The sequence below is a fragment of the Crotalus tigris genome, unplaced genomic scaffold, assembly GCF_016545835.1.
Source record: "Crotalus tigris isolate CLP2741 ecotype Arizona unplaced genomic scaffold, ASM1654583v1 scf7180000017812.1200847, whole genome shotgun sequence".
In the NCBI taxonomy this organism is placed as follows: Eukaryota; Metazoa; Chordata; class Lepidosauria; order Squamata; family Viperidae; genus Crotalus; species Crotalus tigris.
Genome location: NW_024096651.1, coordinates 931,514 through 942,567, shown reverse-complemented (window position 1 = coordinate 942,567; position 11,054 = coordinate 931,514).

Here is an 11,054-nt window from a genome sequence, read left to right as displayed (position 1 = left end):
AAAGGCCGAGAGCCATGGAAAGCAATAATGTGGGTCATTACTATGGACAGTTCTAAAGTCCTTTGCTTATTCCATCTTATGTATCTAGTGGAGCAGATGAGAGGTAGAAAGTAAGATCCTAGGTGGTCCTGCCACTGTTCTGCACTGTGAATCTGGTGGGACTGGGATAATGTATCCAACGTTCCCCTTCTCATTGGCTCTATGCCCAAACTGAGCACCATCCACCATTGTTTCAGGCACTGGTGATGATGGTGATAATGATGATGATGATGGCTATCTGAACCTGAGAAAGTGACCCCTGGGCAGTAGCTTGGTAAACACATCTTCACCATATTGTTAACTGAGCAATCTTGCCCCCTTTTATGTACCGTATGTCCTTCTCATAGTGCAGATAAACATCTGAAGGCTTCATATTGTGTCCAGACTGCTTTGTGTCTGCAGTTCTTAAATATGCCACTTTGTCCTTCAACAATGTTTGGATTGGGTCTTTTATTTAGAATATTTAGAATCTAGCTTTCTGCATGCTGGTTCTGCCAAGCAATATTTAGCCTTTGTAGGTGACACTACCATGCTTTGTTTCTTACTATACTAGGCAATGGATGGAACACAATAAAAATAATTGTACAATATTTTGCAGCTGGTTTTCCATCATATAGAGTATCCAAAATGTTTTGGATGATTAGTTACAGGCAGTTTAAAATTAAAGTCCACAGTCCCTGTTAACCATCTGCCTAATCTTTTTACATCTGTCCAGTCCTCTTCTATCTAGCAGCCCAACTGTATTGGCTATGTCAAGCCTACTCACAGTTGCCTTGTATAGAGTAGTAGCTATTCCACAGCTATCTTACACTGCTTATTACTTGCCATCCTGCTTCATTTTTGCTCCTCATCTGCCAGCAATCTTTGTACTTCTTTGTATGAATTGGGATTAGGTACATCATTTGCTCCACTTATGTTGCAAATTCTTCCAGATAGGATTTAGATCTTTGAGCTCTTTTTAATTCTAATTCTGATTCTTGATCTGATGTATGTATGTATGTATGTATGTATGTATGTATGTCAGAAGCCCCTTCTGAATCCAATACTCCAATAAAAGAGAATACATGTAGCTCAGAGTTGAACTGTGGAGTCCTTGGTATTCTTTGAGCTTGGTTGTTTGCTTTCAAATGTTTCATTATCTGATTAGGTAATACCAGTACTAATGAATGTGTGGTATGCTCCAAAGATGAACTCCAGACAACTATGAAGCAGTAAACAATACCCTAATTCAGTGATGGCGAACCTTTTAGAGACAGAGTGCCCAAACTGCAACCCAAAACCCACTTATTTATTGCCGGGTGCCAGGTGGGTGTGGCCCACTGGGTGGGCGTGGCTGTGGTGGTCATGGCAGATTGGGTGGGTGTGGCCAAGGTGGGCATGATCATCTTGATGTTGCTCGTGGGGAGGGATGCCTGTGGGGGCTGGGCAGGGCTGGGGGAGGGTCCAGGGGGGTCTCTGGCAGGTGGGGCGGTGGGCAGGAGGCTCGTCCTGCAGGGTGAGGCAGGGTGGGGTGCCATTGTCACAGGGCAAGGTGAGGCAGGGGGCCGGGGCGGCTGCTGCTTGAAACCATTGGCCCCTGCACACAGAGGCCAGCGAACGCATGGGTGCTGGGATGCATCCGGCCATGTGGGACCTCAGCAACTTAGTGGGCAGCTAGTTGAAGAGGGACGGTTGCCATCTTTGGGGTGTGGCGTGCGTGCCCATAAAGAGGGCTCTGAGTGCCGCCTTTGGCACGCGTGCCCTAGGTTTGCCACCACTGCCCTAACTGAAGAACTACCAAAGAGAAAAACACATTCTGACCAACACCAGCGGGATAAGTTATTGCATTAAAACAGGGAGCAGTGATCAATAGAAAAATATATTGCTAATTTTTTCCAGCTAGAAACAGGTGGACTGCCCTCCTTTTCAAGACTGCAGGTAGCCTCATTAGGTATCTTGGGTGATGAGTGGCCCTCCCTCTGAATCATAATTATTAATGGTTAAAGTCACACCTTTCTATCATTTTGGAGCAGGAAATATATAAAAGCTATGCTATTGCCCTTACCATACAGATCCAAAAAGAGAAAAGAAAATAGAAGACCTGAATAGACAAACTTTAGTAAATAAAATTATTATATCTCACATTTATTTATGCAGAAACACACACACAATCTCTACTACCACTATAACTCAAATCAATGAAGTGGTTTGCAATCCTGGAAATGCTTGGCTACACAATTCAAGAAGAACAGCAGAATATACCACCCATTCCCCCCCCTCAAAAAAAGGAAAAGAAAAATGAGGTTATATGTTAAAGCAGTGGTTCTCAACCTTTTTAATGCCACGACCCCCGACCAGTCGTAAGTCGAGGACTACTCAACCGGTCGTAAGTCGAGAACTACTCAACTGGTGCAGCACCGTTTGCAGAATGGGACTTTTGGCAGGCTCAGCAGGGCAGAGACAGCCTGGACAATTCCTATTGGCTTTTGAAAGCCAATAGAATTAGACTCTATTCAAGAGAGGCTATTCTATTGGCTTTCAAAAGCCAATAGAATAAAAGGGAGTAGCACAGCTAAGGAAAAGGGGGAAAAAAATGGCGGACTGCATTGTTTGGCGACCCCCATGAAATGGTCGTTCGACCCCAAATGGGGTCCCGACCCACAGGTTGAGAACCACTGTGCTAAAGTCAAGGCAACTCAAAAAGAGGTTAGTCAGCTGGCAGAATTAAAATAGGTGAGAATATTAAGGATAATGCTCAGCTACTGGGAAAAAAAATACAAGGGCCTGACACCATCTGAAGCCCACAGACTGCTAAACAGAAGCTTACAGCACTGGCTACCTGGTTAAGCAGGTACACTAGAGAAGCTGAGGCCCAGAAGATAAATGCTCTGTTCTCAAAAAAAAAGTTCACCATGGCCCTGATCATACTGCATTATTGTTGGCTTCAATGATGCTGCCCTCCCCATCTTTCAGCATGTGTTCACACATTTTGTTTATAATAGTAATTTTGTTTGCAATTATAGGGATAAATTTTCAGCATTTTAATTTATTTATTTATCAGATATATGTAGCTGCCATCTCCCTCAAAGAGGAGTTCAGAAAGTGCGGGAATAATAATATTATTTCTACTTCTTATTAAGCTTTATAAAGAATGGCTCCATGGGTTTTGTTTTTTTTAATCATTATACATCTTCCCAAGCATTGTTCAGGGCCTAAAATTCATCTTTCATTGGATGCAAACAGAAGGATTAGAGAAATTTAGTTCGGTGAAGGCCAGCTGCAGAAGCAACATTGAAAAGAGACATCCTAGCTTAAACGAAGCCCCGAGAACAATAAAAGGATGGGCATAGCAACCAAAATACTATACCTCGTTTAAGAGGACTTTTACCAGACGGCTTTGCTATGCTAATGCCTGGCCTTGTTCAGTGCAATGTTATTAGGCCAATTATTAATTTTTCCTTTGGGGAAAGGAAACCTTAGGAGAGCTTGCATAAAATCCTCTGGCATTTCATATCTTGCATTGCTTATTATCATACAGTCCCAGAGGCTTGAATTAATCAGCTGCTGGATCAGAGTTAGGAAGATCTCCCCCCCCCCTCTGCTAGACAAAAGAATGCGTATGTGCATACACACATTCACACAACCTTATAAGTGTGAAGCCTTAAGGTGGCAAAGTGTTTGGGCATCTTTGCATCAGAAGCATTCTTGACAGGCTACCCTCCCAAACTGCCCTCCCTGCCATCACACACAAAGTTCACTGTGCTAAAATCAACTAATGTTGCTATTTTCTTTTTGCAGTTTGCAGCCTGCTTCTTGGAGGCCACGCTGAGCACAGCAAAGGTGCAGTGTGGAGAGAGGCACTTCCTTATGCTGTAACATTAAGACACACCGACACAGTCAAGGCAAAAAAAGAAAAATGAAATAAAGTGGCATTCAAGAACCTGGCTCAATTCTGCCCACCTCCTCTAGTTGCTGAAGGGAGATTGCAGGCAGTCATGGGCTATGAAAACCAGCTGCAAAAGAACAGTAGACCCCACTACAATGCCAGAATAAATTAATATCTCATAAATGGGCACTCACACCAGGTCCATTGCAAACAAATGTACCTGCAGAAGTCAGGGCTAAATCAGATTTTATGAGCCAAACACTCTCCTATACTGCGCCCTTCCACTTTCTTTTCCCATCCCAACCAGGCTCACCATTAGCAGCCTGTTCACCCTGCAATAGTGTAACCTAATACCTTACCATTGTTTCCCTGTCCCCAACATCTATATTTGACTCTGCAGCCACAATGTGTGCAGTGTGTATGTGTGTGCGTGTGCGTGTGTCTTTGTGTGTGTATGCGTGTGCAGGCATATGCTTTGGTATTCAGCACCTCATTCCCTAAATGCCCAGGATTGCTTACAAATAGCTTCCATGGGCAAAAGGGAGGTGTGTGTGTGTGTGTGTGTGTGTGTGTGTGCACGCGCGCGCGCGCGCATGTATATGTGTGTGTTAGGAAGACAGAAGAAAGAGAGGGAGAGCTTATGGGGCAAGAGTGAAAGAGTCTGTGGCTCATCATTTATTATTTAGCCTATTCATCTATCTCCCTATGGAAGCTGTCTTTGTTGTAATGTATATCTGTGCAAGTTGTGGCACGGAGAGGTAGCCACCCTCTCAAATTGCTGCTCATCAACACATACCCCTGGACATAAAGGTTGCTTACTAAAAGCTTCCACCTGCTTCTTCTTTGAAACAGGAAGAGGGGATTGCTGTTGTATAAAGGCACTTGTCCTCTGTGCAAGGGGGTGGATGAGGGTTATTGAGGCTAATCCAGGTAGGAGAAAGAGGTCGGGAGTTTTTATATTCTTTCATTAGATTGGGGCATGAATGATTGTGTTATAATCCAAAGTGAATTGAAGGGTAAGAGTTTATTCTCTGATACTTACTTGGGAAGGATCAAAGGTAATTGTGCCCAATTCCTTGCCCAAAGGCAAGACTGCCTATGCCAGCTCTCACATACATTGACTGGGGCTATCTGAAGCATGGCACAGGGGCTTTCTGTGTAAAAAAATCTATACAGAAAAGTCTGTAGCATATAGCCGGATTATCCAGCCTTGAAAGTTTTGAGATCAATGTATTCAACTTGCAGAGGACAAATTGACCCTAGAACATTTAGGGTATTTGATATTTCTTCATCAAGCTGCAGAAAACATCTCACTGCTACTTCAATATATGTAGTGTGGTATCTGCTGCTTTTATATATGCTGAGTTCATGCCTTCTTCGATCTCCAGAAATTTTGCGGAAGAGAATAAAAAGACTCCAAATCAGGATTATCCACTACGATTAGACCGATTAGCCTGATTCCTGATGACATAGATTTTTGACTAGGATTATATACTGTCCTAAAATGAGGTTTATTGAAAGATCTATACTGGGCTGCCTTGTAACTAAATATATACTATAAGCTAGTACCACATAGTGTGATATGGAAGTTAATAACTGATTTGGAAATAGGAACAGCAAAGAGAGAAAAAAAATAGCAGAACAAATAACTGAGTGGTAGAGAATTTTGCACTATTGCAAACACAGGATTTACAGAATGGCTATTAAAAAAGGAAATAACATATTTACATTCCAAATATACTATAAATTCAATTTCCTAAAAATGTCACAGCAGGTGGCACTATTGAGCTGATCTTGGCAGATTCCAAACAAAAAACAAACACCCCCCCCCCAAACCCAAAGACATGGATGGGAGACCATAAGGAAAGCTGAGGGTGAAAATAATACACTAGGAAATAAACCAGTTTCCATATTGCTAACAAGAAACCTGTGCAGATGTGTCTATATACTTAACAGCAGTCAAGCTCACTTTTCCATTCTTCCTGAGCCTCGCATCATCCCCCATGTAGGACTGTATGCAGGGTGTGGTTTAGAAAAAGTCAAGATGGCAACTGCAAAGGTATGGTCAAAATTCTGGTTTTTATGTGCATCACATCTTGACTTTTTTGACTATGCTTTGCAGACACCCCTGTTAACTTTTGAAACTATTTAAAAAGTACATGTCTATGCTGCTGTATGTGGACATGAGCATGATTGAGCGCCTGAATAAGTGTTCCTGAATTAACAGCATTCCAGATAAATATTTTCCATCTTGCGAGCTTTCTAGTGATGTTGCTCCAAATGAAAAATATATATGCCCTGAAGGCTGATGCTCCCAAAATTCAAAATACATGGCCAAGACCCCAAAGTTCTGTTCATTCTATTGATGACCCTTCAATTTATTGTTGGTTTTCCTAGCCTGGTACTGCCTGATCTGTTTGGCCTGCAATTTCCAGGATTCTCAACCATCTCTTTCCAACTGGAGAGCATCAGGTTGGGAACAGCTGCCCCAATATAACATGGAACTTGCTGGCGGAAAGGAAAATTGTAAATCAAGGGAGAGAAATTTGCCTATGCAATATCAGTAGTAGCAGCTCCTGATTTCTGAACTGTTTCCAGGAAGCAGCAAAGGAGTTATGCCAACTTACTTAAAAGAAATGTATCCTAAGGCTACAGTGATTTAGAGGCTTGTTGCTGGTTGGATTTCATAGTGCTTTTATTACAAATGAAGAGAAATATAGCAATTAGTGTGCTGACTCAGAAGGTTAGAATAGACTCAGCCCTTAGCTGCAAATTAAATGGTAAAATTTAGACCCATCCCATTCAGAGTGCAGAACAAACATTGGTCAGAATTACAGTGCCAGAACAAAGCGCCAAATCATACTACACAAGTCAATGGCTGGGTTCATTGATAATGCCAAGACATGTCTTATAATTCTGGTTTGTTAATAAGTCACAATGGCTGTGTTCACACCCAATGCTAACTCTGAAACCATTATTTATAATAGCATTTCTCAGCCTTGCAACTTTAATATGTATGGATTTCAATTCCCACAATTCCCTTAAGTTAGTGGTTATGTTTATAACAACCCTTAAGGCAAAACAAATATAGCTGGCTTGGTGATGTCCAATGCAAGTCCAGAAGCATTGAATTGCTTCCATAAATGAACCTGGATACCCTGAAGCAAACTATATTGTGTCAGAATGTGTCATTGATCTGGATTGCCTCTTTATAAACTTTTCCACAGAAGTGTATTTATGCTGAATTCCTAAACAGACTAACTTGCCAGCAAGACTTAATTAATTGATTAAGCAGGAATTTGCTTAATTTAAAAATAGACAGTCAGTGGAGTGGGGGGGGAGTAGTGGTTAAAATTTTGGATTAGAAGCAGAGAGACTACCCTTAGCCACAGAACTTAATTAGTGACTTTGGGCCAAAAGTCTCTTCCAGTCCACCTTCATAGGATGACTGTTGTGAGGAAAATAATTGTGTACGCTTGGTTTAAGTTCCTAAAAGAAAGGTGGGGTACAATCAATAATGTATATGCTATTTTCACAGCCATGCAAACAAAGGAATTAATTCAGGGATAATACTTTGATAGAAAAGCTTGCATAATTAAATCTTCGATAACTTTGAAAATGGAAAATGCTTCATTTAAGTAGCAATTCTGGCAGAGAGAAACATTCCAATAGCATGTTCTCTCTAGGAAATAACCATTTGTATCGGTAATCCAGCAAAGGAAGGAGTTGGCCATCTCCTCTGACCTTTGCTTTTGATTAATATCCTGCTTCCACAATATCCAGCCCTGCTTTTATTAGTGAATTAAGTGCAGGTCATGGGTAATAATTCTAAGAAGCTTCCATTCCCACTTTTAAACCAAGCCTTAAAACTACAGTAGATGAAGGTAAATGATAAAACTATCAAATCAGGACAAATCTGTGGAATCATTTACTAGCAGATTAAAGTTAATGACCCAGCTCTTTTAGTGGACCAATCTCAAGTCATAATTTAAAAATGCATCAGGGGTGTTTAACCATTAGCTACCAAAAGGTATGAATCTCCTCCTCCCCCTTAACTTTATAATTGTTAAGGACTACAAAGCACATGTGGTGGAATAAACTTCCTGAATGCATTAATAATTTACATAAATTAAAGGGGAAGAAATATGGAAAAGAAAAGATAACATTGCCGATGGCTTTCAAAGGCAGTCACACTCTCCTCAAGGTTAATAGCCCTTGATCTCCAGGACTTCTATGAATTGGTTGGTCCAACATTTTGTTGAAGCTAGCACAATGTCTTTTAATAACAAATTTCAAAGTTTAAATATTTGTTCTGCAACAACAACAACAACAACAACAAATCTTTTTGTCCATCCTGATTCTTTCAGGATTCAATTTTATTGGCCATGCCAATAAAGGCAATGCCTTTATATGATTTTTCTGTAATCAGCAGCTCAAAGAAGGATTTGTAGCGCTGTTTTATACCCTAGCCTTGGGTGGTGGGGGGGAGGGGAGTTCCACAGCAATCCTACCAGGAGTCTACCATCCTTCCCTTTTTACAAAGGGGACTTGAATATAATGTCTATGGAGGTTCTCAGTCATCTAGGTGATAGTTATCCTGAAGGTGCTTTTTCATGAGGCAACTAAATTTTTCTTTGAAGACATTCCACTTCTCGTCCAAGAAGCTTCTTCAGCTCTGACTAGATGGTGGGGACTGGAAGGATTTATACTTCTTGTAGAATCTTGTCCTGATTGGTTTGTTCTATGTTGTGCCATGTGTTTATGAAGTGGTTGTTTTGTTACCCCAAAGTACAGATCTGCACATGGCTCAGATTTTGTTTTGGGGAAACAAAACAACCACTTCATAAACACATGGTACAGCATAGACAAAAAAACCCATCAGGACAAGATTCAGCCATCTATCAGTATTTAAGAGACAAAGGCCACATTTTGAACAAAGAGAATCACTGGTTTAAAAGAGGGGTCAAAGAGGCCATCAATGTCAAAATTGAACAGCTCTCTCTCAACAGAGGGGAAGGGATAGGACATCTTCTATCTCTAGCCTACTACACAGTCTTTTCAATAATTCCAAGATGGCTCTACACCCATTTGCACTACTCAGGTGACCCTGAAGACACAGATAAATCTCCAGGTGGCCTCAACGACTCTCAAAGAAAGCAAATGACCAGCTGTCTGCAAGCAGTATAAGTCCTTCCATTCCCCATCATCTAGTCAGATGTTTCTTGGATGAGAAGGGAAATGTCTTCAAAGAAAAACGAAGTCCAATTGCCTAGTGAAAAAGCACCTGTGGTATAGTTTGAATGTAATATGAAATACAGTTTGCTCCTCCAATGCCCCTCTATGCTGCCCTGGGAAGCATGCCTTGCCCCCTTTAAATGGATTGAACAGGCTGCAAGAAATCTAATGAAAAGTTGAGGCAAAGTATTTTCTGTAATGAAGTATTGAGGTCCATAGCAATAAAGAGAAGATTATGTTAGCCATAAACTCTGTTTTTTATAGAGAGGTATATTGGAATCTCTAGATTATGTAACACTATCATTCTTGTTACACATGATTGCTTTAATTTCACTTACCAGGTTTTCCAAAGAAACAAAATAAAACAGAAAGTGGCAATTAATTTGCCTGCTGTCATTTTTTTTTCTTTTTACTGTCTCTTTTAAAGTGGTGTAAGATGTTATATATTCATCCATTTTGGAATATATTGTGGAATTGAACTTCCTAAAAATTTCCGCACACTGAAATATCAAATTTAAGCAAACTTGTGATGTCACACATTATTGTAATATATTTAAGTCGGTAATAACACAGAATCCTTTCTTCTTCTTCTTCTCTTGTGGGAGCTTAAGTTAAGCTAATTTATGTCTTCCTGGGACTTCTGTTTTTATGTTTTGACTGCCATTAAGAAAGAAAGAAAGAAAGAAAGAAAGAAAGAAAGAAAGAAAGAAAGAAAGAAAAAGAAAGAAAGAAAGAAAGAAAAAGGTTATGCATTTACAGATGTTTAAAGCACTTCACATGGAGCATGAAAAGGACCCATGGAGGCAGCACATTTTAGTTAAAGTAAATAGCTATAAAAAGGACCTTAATGAACATAAAGCGGACAAAAATACGTCTGGATAGCACATGGCAACAATTGCTTTGTTGCTGAGGAACTCTGAGTGGTCCTATCTGAGTAGAATCTTCCTAGCCAGAGATTAACGGCCTGCCTGATTTAAAGAAACTGTTTTCAGACTATCAGGCTCCTTGGCCTTGGTGTTATTTTGTGAGCCAGCAGTAATACACTCAGCTACTCACCTAAGCACCAACGGTGTCCTAAGGTAAAATAATTCTTTCTCTGCCTGCCCAAACGTGTCCTGTAAACAGCTAAGCTTCCATGGGGAAAACAATATTACAGATTTCACAAGATTTCTCCTTAATGCTGCAGGAATATCTTCAGCTGAAGCAATAATCCTCCAAAAGCTCATTGCTCTAGAGAAATCTATGCAGCAGAATTCTTTCTCTGACAGGCAAAGACTTAAATGGATGAGTAGTACAACAGTGAGAGCTGGCACAGGATTACTACTTAGTATAGTTATTGAAATTGACTAGGTAAACATACACAGTGGCAAATTTTCTCCCATTCTTTTATGGAGGAATTGGCTCTCGCTTTACCATATGCAGATGAGTCATTTCCCTAATGCATCCAAGTTAGAGGGACATTCATCTCACATTTGGCCAGAGAACCAGAGATAACAGTTTGTGCAACTACTTGCATGTATATGGAATTACTACATTTTCTCCAGAAATATATAGTCAGTTCCCTGGCAAGGAGGTATTGGAAGCTTCAGATAGCAGAGAAGACAGCTTTCTGTATACAGATAGGAAAAAAGGGAGTCAACAACTGGGGCACAATAATACAAATGTTTCTTTCCCAACTGCAAAGGTTGTTATTGTTCATTACTTTTAAAACTGTAAATCAACTTGGATCAAAACTTGGCTGTTTAGATCAGGGCTTTTCAACCCTTTCACCCACTGTATTACTTTTAGGATACAGCAACATCCGAGTACCACCAGTCGCCTAGCAAGGTATCAAAAACTTGATGACCCCCCCCAAAAAAAAGAAAAAAAGAGAAAAAAGTGATAAAGTACAGGTAGTCCTCAACTTACAAAAGTT